The sequence below is a fragment of the Diabrotica virgifera genome, chromosome 3 (genome assembly GCF_917563875.1).
Source record: "Diabrotica virgifera virgifera chromosome 3, PGI_DIABVI_V3a".
Lineage (NCBI taxonomy): Eukaryota > Metazoa > Arthropoda > Insecta > Coleoptera > Chrysomelidae > Diabrotica > Diabrotica virgifera.
The window spans coordinates 132,592,101-132,604,416 of NC_065445.1; the positions used below are offsets into that span (position 1 = coordinate 132,592,101).

The 12,316-nt window shown below is 35.1% G+C and overlaps 1 protein-coding gene across 2 annotated transcripts in view; it reads left to right on the forward strand.

Annotated features, from left to right (window-relative positions):
- LOC114340546 (glutamyl aminopeptidase-like) overlaps positions 1-12,316 on the forward strand; it is a 278,341-nt gene that overhangs the window by 195,710 nt on the left and 70,315 nt on the right. The gene's annotated exons all lie outside the window — the stretch shown is intronic.

Genomic DNA, 12,316 nt, shown 5'->3' on the forward strand with positions numbered 1-12,316 from the left:
GAGAACAACGTAATTTTTGTTGAAACGGTTAACTTTAGGAAAAAATGTTACAACACCTTTTTGTTCTAAATTGTGTATTATATCCACACCTTAAAGGAACGCACTATTTTCGGAGACACCCTGTATAAACAATACATTTATCTAAAGTAACGTGTGAAGCGGTAACAATTAATTTTCATGACTTTCTTTTGCCAAAAAAAAGGGAACGATTTTATTTTCAGCGTAACTTGCCTACTTTTCACGCTAGAAACTGTTTTAAAAACACCAAAAAAAATTTTTTTTAAACACTTTAAAAGAGTTATGATGAGTGTTTCCCGAAAAGTGCTTTATTTTTTTGGTTATTTCACGTTGAAATATTCGATTTGGTATTTGACGAATAAGAACCTATTTTTCATTAGCTGCAACCCTGCTTCTACTGGGTCTACAGACCTTATACTTACACCTCTTTTTCATAAGCTATATTATTGCTAGGAATATTTTCTTCGATAAAATATGTACATACTTACTTTTTGAGTTATTTGCGAAAATCCGTCCAAAACGTGTTTTTCTATGAAAAATAAACATATTCACTCGCACATACCTCGAAAAGTATTGACCTAAAACTTTTATAGAACAAAATTTGCTTAGAATTAGAATTAGTCAGTTTATCCACTTCCGGACTTATTTTGCACGTATGTTTTTTCACCTCCAAGAAGGGGTGAAAGTCACATCCAGGACAAGAGAACATATCGGCATAATCTCACTTTTTTCTTTGGCAGTTTAGCTACGTGTGTGCCAAATTTTATGTCAATCCAAGCGGTTCTTTAAAATCTGGAGGTTTTGCGATATTTTATCGTGAGTGAATGGAATAATAATTATTACAACGGCAATTATTGCCGTTGTCACTTTTAGATAAGAAGTCATTATCACAATGATATAGTCAGGTTAACTGAATTGTATAATTATTGTTTTTATCATTAAATGTGAAAACCTAGAATTATCCATGTCTGTCCGTCAATAAACACAACTCGTCTATTAGTAGGACAGAAAGAATGACAAATAAGGTGTCAAATGAAAGCCTATAACCAAAATATGATATTACATGTGAGAAGTTTGACCTCGGACTGCCTGTTCCAGAGTTGCAACCGAAAGTACTGTTTTAAATTCGTCGAAATAGTACAAACTATTGGTCAACACGACTAAGAAAGACCAGAACAAATACATACTTCCGGTTTCATGCCTGTCTGTTCGTCCATATCTGTAGGTGAACAAAATTCATCCGTCATATCAGCTGACAAAAAGTTACACGAAGGGTTCAAATATCGACTGCCGGTTCAACTTCCGGTCACTTTTTGTGAAAAATTAGAACTTACGATGTCCAATTGCTTGTTAAAATTTTTTTTATAAGTGTTCTACTCTATCTATTCTGACTTTTCATTAACTTACTTAGATCACATATAATTTAATACAGTTTTGATGTCAGGGTCTTCAAAATTTATGTGGTGAGTTCCGGTATGTGATGAATGAAAAACGACTCCATAAGCAGAAGAAAAAAGTGTTCTCAAGACCTAAGACAATACATCGACTCACAAGAGCGTTGTGACAGTAGCAAAAATTCGAGTTGGGGTTCTATTTACTTTCTCATGCGGCTTACTCTCCTGACTTGGCCCCCTCCGATTATTAAGTGTTCCCAAATCTGAAGAAATGATGGGCGAGTCACAAAGTTTCACAAAAAAGCGAATATTTCGCGAAATGAACGTCAGATCGAAAAACTAAAAAATGCGTGTTCAATATTTTTCAAAAGTCTATCGAATGATACCAAAAACGAACCCCCACGGAAAGGGGTGAGGAGTAAATTAAAAATTTTAAATACGAACCCTGCGATATTTCGCGAAATGAACATCAGAGTGCCAGTGTGTGCTTTTTTTCTGGGGATGAGTACCACCCCCTTCTCGAGTGTGAAAAAATATAGGTCCAAATAAGTCCGTAAGTGGATAAACTAATTAAATTCCTTGTAACTTTTGTTTTTAGATGGTTTTTCGCAAATAAATCAAAAAGTAAGTATTTGATCGAAAAACTATTCCTAGCAAATATAAAGCTTATAAAACAGTAAAAAAAATGATGTATGTATGAAGTCTGGACACACAATAAAAACAGAGTTGGAGCTAATCAATAGTTGGTTCTTATTCGTCAAATTCCAAATCGACTAGTTCAACGTAAAATGTCCAAAAAATAACGCACTTTTCGGGGAAAACCCGCCACAAATTTTTTAAAGAGTTTAAAAAAAGTTTTATGTTTGTTATATAAAAAGTATCTATTCTATCACCATCAGCATCAAAAGTAGACCGGGCAGTATCGTCGCCCCCGCCAGCGAAATTATTCCGATTCGATTTTTTTGCACAAACTTACTCAAAAAGAGGTCCTTATAACATATCCAAAGGGTGCCGGGCGGTGCATTGGTCGAAAAATTGTTTAAAAAATTTTTTTGAAACAAATTCACAAAAACAATTTTTTCATTTCGAACAATTTTTTTTAGATAACTTGTGTCATTCTGGGCAAAAAAGGTGTCTTGCCATTTTTGTTTAAAATTGATTGTTGTCGAGTTATATGCGATTAAAAATTTGAAAAATGCGAAAATGGCCATTTTTAAGTCTTAATAACTCGATTAAAAGTTATTATTATGAAATTAAAAAGTGAGAAGATCAAGTTTCAAACCCTTGCTTCAAGGTCCTTAAGAGATTTTTGTCATTATTTTATTACAAAGCTGTTATTTTTAATTATTAATAATTAGCGCTATAGTCCCGGATTTATCGTCGCCCCTGTTAGTGAAATTATTCCGATTCGATTTTTTTGCACAAACTTACTCAAAAAGAGGTCCTTATAACATATTCACAAGGTGCCGTGGTCGAAAAATTGTTTAAACAATTTTTTAAACAAATCCACAAAAATAATTTTTCACTTTGAACAATTTTTTTTAGATAATTTTGGACATTCTGAACAAAAAAGGTCTCTTGTCAATTTTCTCTAAAATTGATTGTTGTCGAGTTATACGCGATTTAAAACCTGAAAAATGCGAAAATGGCCATATAACTCGACAAAATCAATTTTAGAGAAAAATCTCAAGATACCTTTTTTGCTCAGAATAACCCAACTTATCTAAAAAATCGTTCGTAATGAAAAAATTATTTTTGTGAATTGGTTTAAAAAATTGTTTAAGGTGATACAGTAGCGATCAACAGGTAGCCAAAACGCGTTCCAAGATTGCGGCTGTAATTTTGAATATTTTTTCAAGATATTTGGCACACGTATCCGTAATATAATAAAGAATGGCGGTACAGAGCCCAATTTGAAAAATATATTAGGTAATATTTGAAAATTATTCTGTAATTAAATACAATATTAAAAAAACGAGCCTGTACCGCCATCAAGAAGAACAAAAAAATACACTTTCTTCAAATAAACTTTTTTATCCGATGCCTAGATTTTGTGTCATTTTGGAAATACTAAAATGTTTTATTTCATTAGTCCAAAACAAAATTTAAATTTTTTAATTCGACAAAATATTTCCACGCACAGGCTGTGGTCTGTATTAATTCGAGAACCAAGAGAGACAGCTCATTAACCGCCTTTCATTTTTTCTTAGAAAATAAACGATCTCTACACAAAGTACTTATAGGATAATACGCCGCCGTTATGAAATGATTGTAGGATGTTAAAATGACGAAGGATGTTTTACCCGGAAATCCGAATTTTATATACTTTTGTTATATTTAATACCCTAATAGCACACGACGTCCTTTGGACGTCCAAAATAGGTCAATTTTTGGTCCTAACGTCCATGGACCATAAACGGACGTCCTTTGGACGTCCGACGCTGGACGTACTTCGGGTGTACTAAATATGTACGTCCTTTGGACGTCCGGCGTTGGACGTCCGGCGTTGGACGTCCTTCAGGTGGACTAAATATGTACGTCCTTTGGACGTCCGGCGTTGGACGTCCTTCGGGTGGACTAAATATGTACGTCCTTCGGACGTCCGGTGTTGGACGTCCTTCGGGTGGAATAAATATGAACGTCCTTTGGACGTCCGTACTCGGACGAAATACGGACCTTTTCCAATCGTCCATATTGGACATATTCTACCAATAAGGGGATTAAACAGCAAAATTGTTTAATAAAATATTAACTTAATTATGTTAATAAAATAGTTTAAATGGAAAAGATTATAAATCATATTTAATTCAAAACTGTATATGTAGTTTAATATCTAATACATGTTTTTGTTTTTATGTAAAGTGTGAAAATCTGATCGGTAAATTATTCGTTATGTCCACTCTACATCAACAATAAATTGAACAAGAAATTGACTAAGTTATTCAAGGCCAAATTTGACGAGTACAAAATGTATGATTTGTAAAAGAAAATGAAGGAATTTGATGAAATAGAACAATTGGATATGTTTTATTTTGTCAAATTTCTTTATTTTCTGTTTATTCACGGCAAAATTGAAAGTAGAATTGTGTTTTGTATAAGCCAAATTTGACCTTGAATAACTTGTCGTCAATTTCTTGTTCAATTATTGTTGATGTAAAGTGGACTTTATAATGTTTTATTATTCCCGTTACCAAGATGATAGAAGTTTGGTGGTTAATTCTAATAAGCAAAAATATAATTTTTATCAATGTATCCTTACTACAGATGAATATTGAGAGCATCTTTTTGAAGTTGAGCGTACGTGTGCCCAAAATAGGTCCAGTTTTAGTCCTAATGCGGATGGACTATAAATGAACGTCCTTCGGACGTCCGACGTTGGACGTACTTACGTGTTGAATAAATATGAACGTCCTTTGGACGTCCATTGGACGTCCGTGCTCGGACGTCCGTTGGACATTGACATCGATCCGTGAGCGTCATCTGCAAAGAAGAAAATCACAAGCCAGGACAACCAATCCAAATAGTGAGTGTTTCAAACTTTTGTGTTGTGTTGTCAAAAGTTTATTTAATTATTTATGTTTTTCCTTACATACTTACATATTTTTTCAAGCTTTTTGGTATATTTTTCATATTTTTTACTATATTTCGATAAAAAAATTCTTCGCAGTTTTATCCTAATCAACATCATCATCATTCTATCCAAAAAGGCAAATCGCCAAAATCGCAATTTTATCATAATATGATATGTATATTTGCATTTTACCACATTTTTTCGATGTTTTGAAACATTTTTGTATATCTTTTGTGTATCTATCTATATTTTGTATATCACCCCTCCTCGGGGTGAAACTCACCCCCCAAATTCACATACTAATTTGTAAGTACACATACTTTGTAAGTATGGAATAAAGGTTGCTTAATATTAATCAGTTTATCGAAGTCCGGACTTATTTTGAACGTTTTTCACCCCAGAGAAAGAGTGAAACTCACCCCAGGGCAATAGCACACATTGGCACAATATCACTTTTTTTCTTTGGCATGTTAGCTATGCGTATGCCAAATTTCATGTCAATCCTTTAAAATTTACAGCAAAAACCATCAAAGAATGTAGTAATACTTGTTTTCATGAAGTGGGTGATAGAGTTTGACAAATCTTTATGGTTGTTAAATATCTTTTAATTTGTGTATTCGATTTTTAAAGGTAGGTACTATATACGTCCATTTGGCACAATAAAAAATAACCTTCGACCGGTACATATTGCTTGTATCGATGCTCGGTGCATTGTTCAGTCATAAATTTTACCTGTCCCTATAGCGTCGGCCGTCGGGTCCTATTGTAAATTATTATAATAATAGTCCGTCTCGGTATTTTATTATTTCTGTCATAAGTATCTCTGTGGAAATGCAAATGCTGCTTGTAACATCCCAAAAACCAGCTCTACTATTAATTGTACTCGTATAAATAAGTGTATAATATGTACCTACCTACTTATTTATTGTATTCATTTATAGACCTGGATCCCGCGTAATAAAAAAAGTTGATTAACAGCAAGCTGAAAATTTGTTAATAGCTTCACGGTGTCTAGTCGGACAAACTTTGATATACGGGAATACTGGAACCGGGGAAGTTTTAATTGTGGAACAGGTTAAAAACTTGGAACATCAGACTACCGAAAACGTTCCATGTATTTTGTCGGACAGAACTTCCAATTGATTTGTTACCATTTCATTAAACTCTTATGCAAAAATCAGACTGCGTACCAGTCTACTTTTATTCTCTTAATATTTTTACTTAAAAAAAGTGTACTACAATCATCTCGCTAAACTTAATATAACTGTTTTCGAGATAAACCCATTTTAAATCTGCGATATAACATAATTTTTTGCATAATATTGTAGTTAAATCCGAAAAATCAACTTAAAACCATAATAATAATTGTGCCATTTCTCATTTATGTCATTTATATTTTTGGAGATTTTTATGGTTTATAAGTTATTTTTCGAGTTTAGCGAGACGAATGTAGTATATATTTTTTAAGTAATAATATTAAGAGAATAAAAGTTTTGATTCGAAAAGTATATGTAATGTAGAGTTCCCTCAGCGATGTGATATAATATTATTACAGTATAGCTCCCCGTGCATGACAAGCTTATGGAGGTAGCCCATATAGCCTAGGCTATAATATCATTAAAAAAATCACTTAGATGGGACAATGGCTTTAGGAAATTCGAGACATCAAAAATGGCCCATTTTTAAGGTGGTGCGTTAATTTCTTGGAGAAATGTAATTATAATTTAATGTAAATAATCTAATATCCAATAATTGTAAATTAATATAAGATGTAATATAAGTTCCTTAAAAAATATATTTTTTATTTCCCACAATACATTCTCCACAGGTATAAATATCGACTCTAGACGTCCACCGAACGTCCTCCCAGGACGTTAGATGGATGATCGGCAGCAATACATTGGACCAAACTGGGACGTCCTATGAAGGCCCAATTGACGTCCACCGAACGTCCCTTCGGACGTTAGGTGGACCTCCATTGGGCGTTTGGCAACGTGGAATTTGGACCAAAATTGGACGTCCTGTTAAGGTCCAATTCACGTCCCCTAAGACGTCCGATTAAGATCCAATTTACTCCGATTAAGGTCCAATTTACGTCCAATTAAGGTCCCATTTATGTCCGATTAAGGTCCAATTTACGTCCGATTAAAGTCCAATTTACGTCCGATTAAGGTTCAATTTACGTCCGATTAAGGTCCAATTTACGTCCGATTAAGGTTCAATTTACGTCCGATTAAGGTCCAATTTACGTCCGATTAGGGTCCAATTTACGTCCCCTAGGACGTCCGATTAAGGTCCAATTTACGTCCGATTAAGATCCAATATATGTCCCCTCGGACATTAGTTGGACGTCCAATGGACGTTCGGTAGCGCGACATTTGGACCAAAATAGGACGTATAAAGGACGTTCCTCGGACGAAAACGGACGTCCAATGGACGTCCCTAAAGTCCGTGAAGGACGTCCATTGGACGTCCTTGTGCTATTAGGGTAGGTACCTACCTATAATTCTGGTGATTTTTTAAATCCTCTATTGTTAAGAGAATTTACACCTTTAGCCAAAGTTTTACGATTTTCTAACGGAAATTAACAAGTTATTTTAAATACGCACCAATTATCGATGTTGAAAGGAGTTTTTCAAGTTATAAAAATATTTTGTCTGATCAAAGAATATGTTTCCTCGTAAAGAATTTGGAAAAACACATTGTAGTGAATTATAATCGAAGATATATTTATAGTGATATTGTTGTTTTATTTTAAATAGGTAACTATTGGTAGCAGTTTTTGTAAAAACTGTGAATAAATTGCATATATAAAAAATGATTTTATTTGAAAAATAATAAATAAGATTACTAAATAAGACAGAAAATTTGTGGTTTCCCGAAATGCGCATTTTTTGAATTTTTGTGCATATCTTGCGCATATTTCGTAATTTTTTACCGCATATATATGCGAATATTTCATCAAAATTGATCGCATATAAATCCGCTCCCTAGTCATTGTATTCTGTTGGCTGATTCCAATGATTTGAGCCGCCGTACGACACGTTGGGACCAATGGGAGTGAAGATACGTAACTAATACCTATCAAGAGGTTTACTCAAACTTCTTTTCTGTACTTATACCTACCACTCGGTATAAGTACAAAAAAGAAGTTTGTGTAAACCTTTTCACAACTGTGTAAATACTAAAGAAAAATCTAAAATATTAAAAAAAAATAGTGGAATCCGTTAATCTGTTCTCGAAAAAATTAGCTATGAAAATGAGCATAATTTTCTATATCCCTAACTTTTGACGAGCAGTTTAGCTTAAATGGGGAAAAGCGGTAAGCTTAGACCAAACACCAGTAGGAGGCATTCAATTAATTGAGGAAAAAAATTAAATGGATAACAATATTCATTTCAGTTATAGAAAAGGCATTGCCCCGCTAGAATGGTTGAAATCACAAGTAACAATTAATAGTCCTACAAAAAAGACAGGCGCTTGAAAGTGATAAGACCATTGAAAAATAAGCCTGCGAACTGCCTTTTAAACACATTCTTAAAAATAATCCATAACACAATTAAAAAAAGGTTTGTTAAGAAATTCTTTTATAGACTTCAGAAATTCAACAACTTCTCCTGATTATGTTTAAAAAACGTACGGAATGCACTAAATGAAAAAAAGAAGAAAAAGATTTATCATACCGTTATACTCTAATATATTCTTACGTTGAATATTTGATGCTTCCCTGTAGAGTATAAAACGGACAGTTGTGTTTTTCCCGTGAGCTGCCTTGTTTAGTCTTCTTTGTCGTTCTATTCGTTAAATCCTATCCTCTCAAGTCACAGCGTCAGAAAGCAGTGGGTATATGCAGTGAACGGGAGGCCTATGTCGAGCAGTGAACGTTGGGGCCCTTTCGCGTTTATCATATGTAGAGAAGTCGCTTGTCAAAAACTGGACGTATGTAATCGTATTCTATTTGTTAAATACTCTCACCTAATATGTCATACCATGTGTGTAAATCCATTTTATTTCTACAATTTTAAAGTGTTATTACATGCCGTCATTTTCATTTGTCTACACCATCTTATTCTGCCAGTTAAATCCCATCATTTCAGACGCTGTACGTCACGATTGAACCAATAGAACCGTAGATACAAGACTAAGGCCCTTTTGACATGATGCTGTAATTGATTTTCATACGTCATTGTATTATATTAGTCAAATCCAGTTATTTTAGGTGCTGTACGCCACGATTGGACCAATAGGAGCGAAGATACGTAAATAAGGCCCTTTTGACATATTGCTGTATTTGATTTTTCTGTGTCATTGTATTCTGTTCATTAAACCCTACCATTTGAGCTGCTGTACGTCACAATTGGACCAATAGGACTAGATATACATAACTAGGGCCCTTTTGACTTGTTGCTGTATTTGATTTTTCTGTGTCATTGTATTTTATTTGTCAAGTCCTATTATTTGAGATGCCGTACGTCACGATTGGTCTTATAGGACCGAAGATACGCGACTAAGGCCCTTTTGACATGAGGTTGTATTTGATTTTTCTCTCATTGTATTCTGTTTGTCAAATCCTATCATTTGAGGTGCTATACATCACGATTGGACCAACAGGACCGAAGATACATAACTAAGGCCCTTTTGACATATTGCTTGTTTGATTTTTCTGTGTCATTGTCTTCTATGATGTCTAAGGCATATCTCTGATATGCCCTATTTTTAAATTGGACTTCGTAAGTCCTAGGTTTTCACCCACAAGCTTTTATTTGACACCTCATTTGTCATTCTACCCGGTATAATGGCGGAGGAGTTATATTGGCGGTCGTACGGACCGACAGAAAGAGTACCCAGCTCAAATATCTCACCTTTAGTACCATCCTTGGATTATAAGCTTTCATTTGACACCTCATTTATTATTATAGCTGGTATAATGATAGAGGAGTTACATTCGCGGTCGGACGGACCCACCGACAGACCGCCTAGGTCAAATATCTCACCTTTAGTACCATCCTTGTATTACCAGCTTACATTTGACACCTTATTTGTCATTCTACCTGGTATAATGACGGAGAAGTTATATTCGCGGTCGTACGGACCGACAGAAAGATTGTCTAGGCCAAATATCTCACTTTTAGTACCATCCTTGGATTATAAGCTTTCATTTGACACCTTATTTATCATTCTACTTGGTATAAAGACGCAGAAGTTATAGTCGCGGTCGTACGGACCGGCGGAAAGACAGCTTAGGTCAAATCGCTCACCTGTAGTACCATCATTGGATTATCAGCTTTCATTTGACACCTCATTTGTCATTCTACTTGGTATAAAGACGCAGAAGTTATAGTCGCGGTCGTACGGACCGGCGGAAAGACAGCCTAGGTCAAATCGCTCACCTGTAGTACTATCATTGGATTATCAGCTTTCATTTGACACCTCATTTGTCATTCTACCTGGTATAACGACGGAGGGGTTATATGCGCGGTCGTACGGACCGACGGAAAGACAGCCTGGGTCAAATATCTCACCTTTAGTACCATCCTTGGAATATAAGCTTTCATTTGACACCTCATTTGTCATTCTACCTGGTATAATGACGGAGAAGTTATATTCGCGGTCGTACGGACCGACAGAAAGATTGCCTAGGCCAAATATCTCACCTTTAGTACCATCCTTGGATTATAAGCTTTCATTTGACACCTCATTTATTATTCTACCTGGTATAATGATTGAGGAGTTATACTCGCGGTCGGACGGACCGACGGACAGACCATGTAGGTCAAATATCTCACCTTTAGTACCATCCTTGGAATATCAGCCTTCGTTTGACACCTCATTTCTCATTCTACATGGTATAATGACGGAGGAGTTATATTCCCGGTCGTACGGACCGTCGGAAAGACAGCCTAGGTCAAATATCTCACCTTTATTACCATCCTTGGAATATAAGCTTTCATTTGACACCTCATTTGTCATTCTACCTGGTATAATGATGGAGGAGTTATATTGGCGGTCGGAGGGACCGGCGCACAGATCGCCTAAGTTAAATATCTCACCTTTAGTACCATCCTTGTATTATAAGCTTTCTTTTGACACCTCATTTGTCATTCTACCTGGTATAATGACGGAGGAGTTATATTCGCGGTCGGAGGGACCGACGGAAAGACAGCCTAGGTCAAATATCTCACCTTTAGTACCATCCTAGGATTATCAGCTTTCATTTGACACCTCATTTGTCATTCTACCTGGTATAATGACGGATAAGTTATATTCGCGGTCGGAGGGACCGACTCACAGACCGCCTAAGTCAAATATCTCACCTTTAGTACCATCCTTGTATTATAAGCTTTCTTTTGACACCTCATTTGTCATTCTACCTGGTATAATGACGGAGGAGTTATATTTGCGGTCGGAGGGACCGACGGAAAGACAGCCTAGGTCAAATATCTCACCGTTAGTACCATCCTTGGATTATATGCTTTCATTTGACACCTCATTTGTCATTCTACCTGGTATAATGATGGAGGAGTTATATTCGCGGTCGTAAAGACCGACGGACAGACCGCCAAGGTCAAATATCTCACCTTTAGTACCATCCTTGGATTATCAGCTTTCATTTGATACCTCATTTGTCATTCTAGCTGGTATATTGACGGAGGAGTTGTGGTTACAGACAGACGGACAGACGGACGTGGATAATACAAAGTTTTCACATTTTTTCAAAATTGGGTGAAAACAATAAAACATGATGCCAGACTGATTTCTTTATGAAAATAATATATACATTCTCAAATTGTCTATTTTTCGTTGTGAATAATATTGTATTCAACAGTGATGCCAAATTTCTGATGCCAAAATGATTGATAATGAAAGTGGGATATACGTTTTCATGTATATAACGGCAGCGACAAAACGGTAAAACACTGAACTAAATGTATATAATATTTTCACTGTACGATCATTTTGGACTCAAACATTTTATGGAATAAACTTATATAACTTAGTAAGAGGTAAACAAGGAAAGCTGATATATTAAAGTAACATCAAGGAATCAAATCTCTAACTACCGAGCTGATTAGACTTCTGGTAGCAAGTACAGGAATAAAGTTATTAAGGTAGTGTAAAGTGGCATCGATATACAGATGCCACTTTGCAAGACGATGCCAAATCGATGGTAAATGCATAATGTATCGATGCCAAATTGATAGTAGGATGTATATATATATATATATATATATATATATATATATATATATATATATATATATATATATATATATATATATATATATATATATATATGAAAGGAAACGGCAATTGCATTTTATTTCACTTCGAC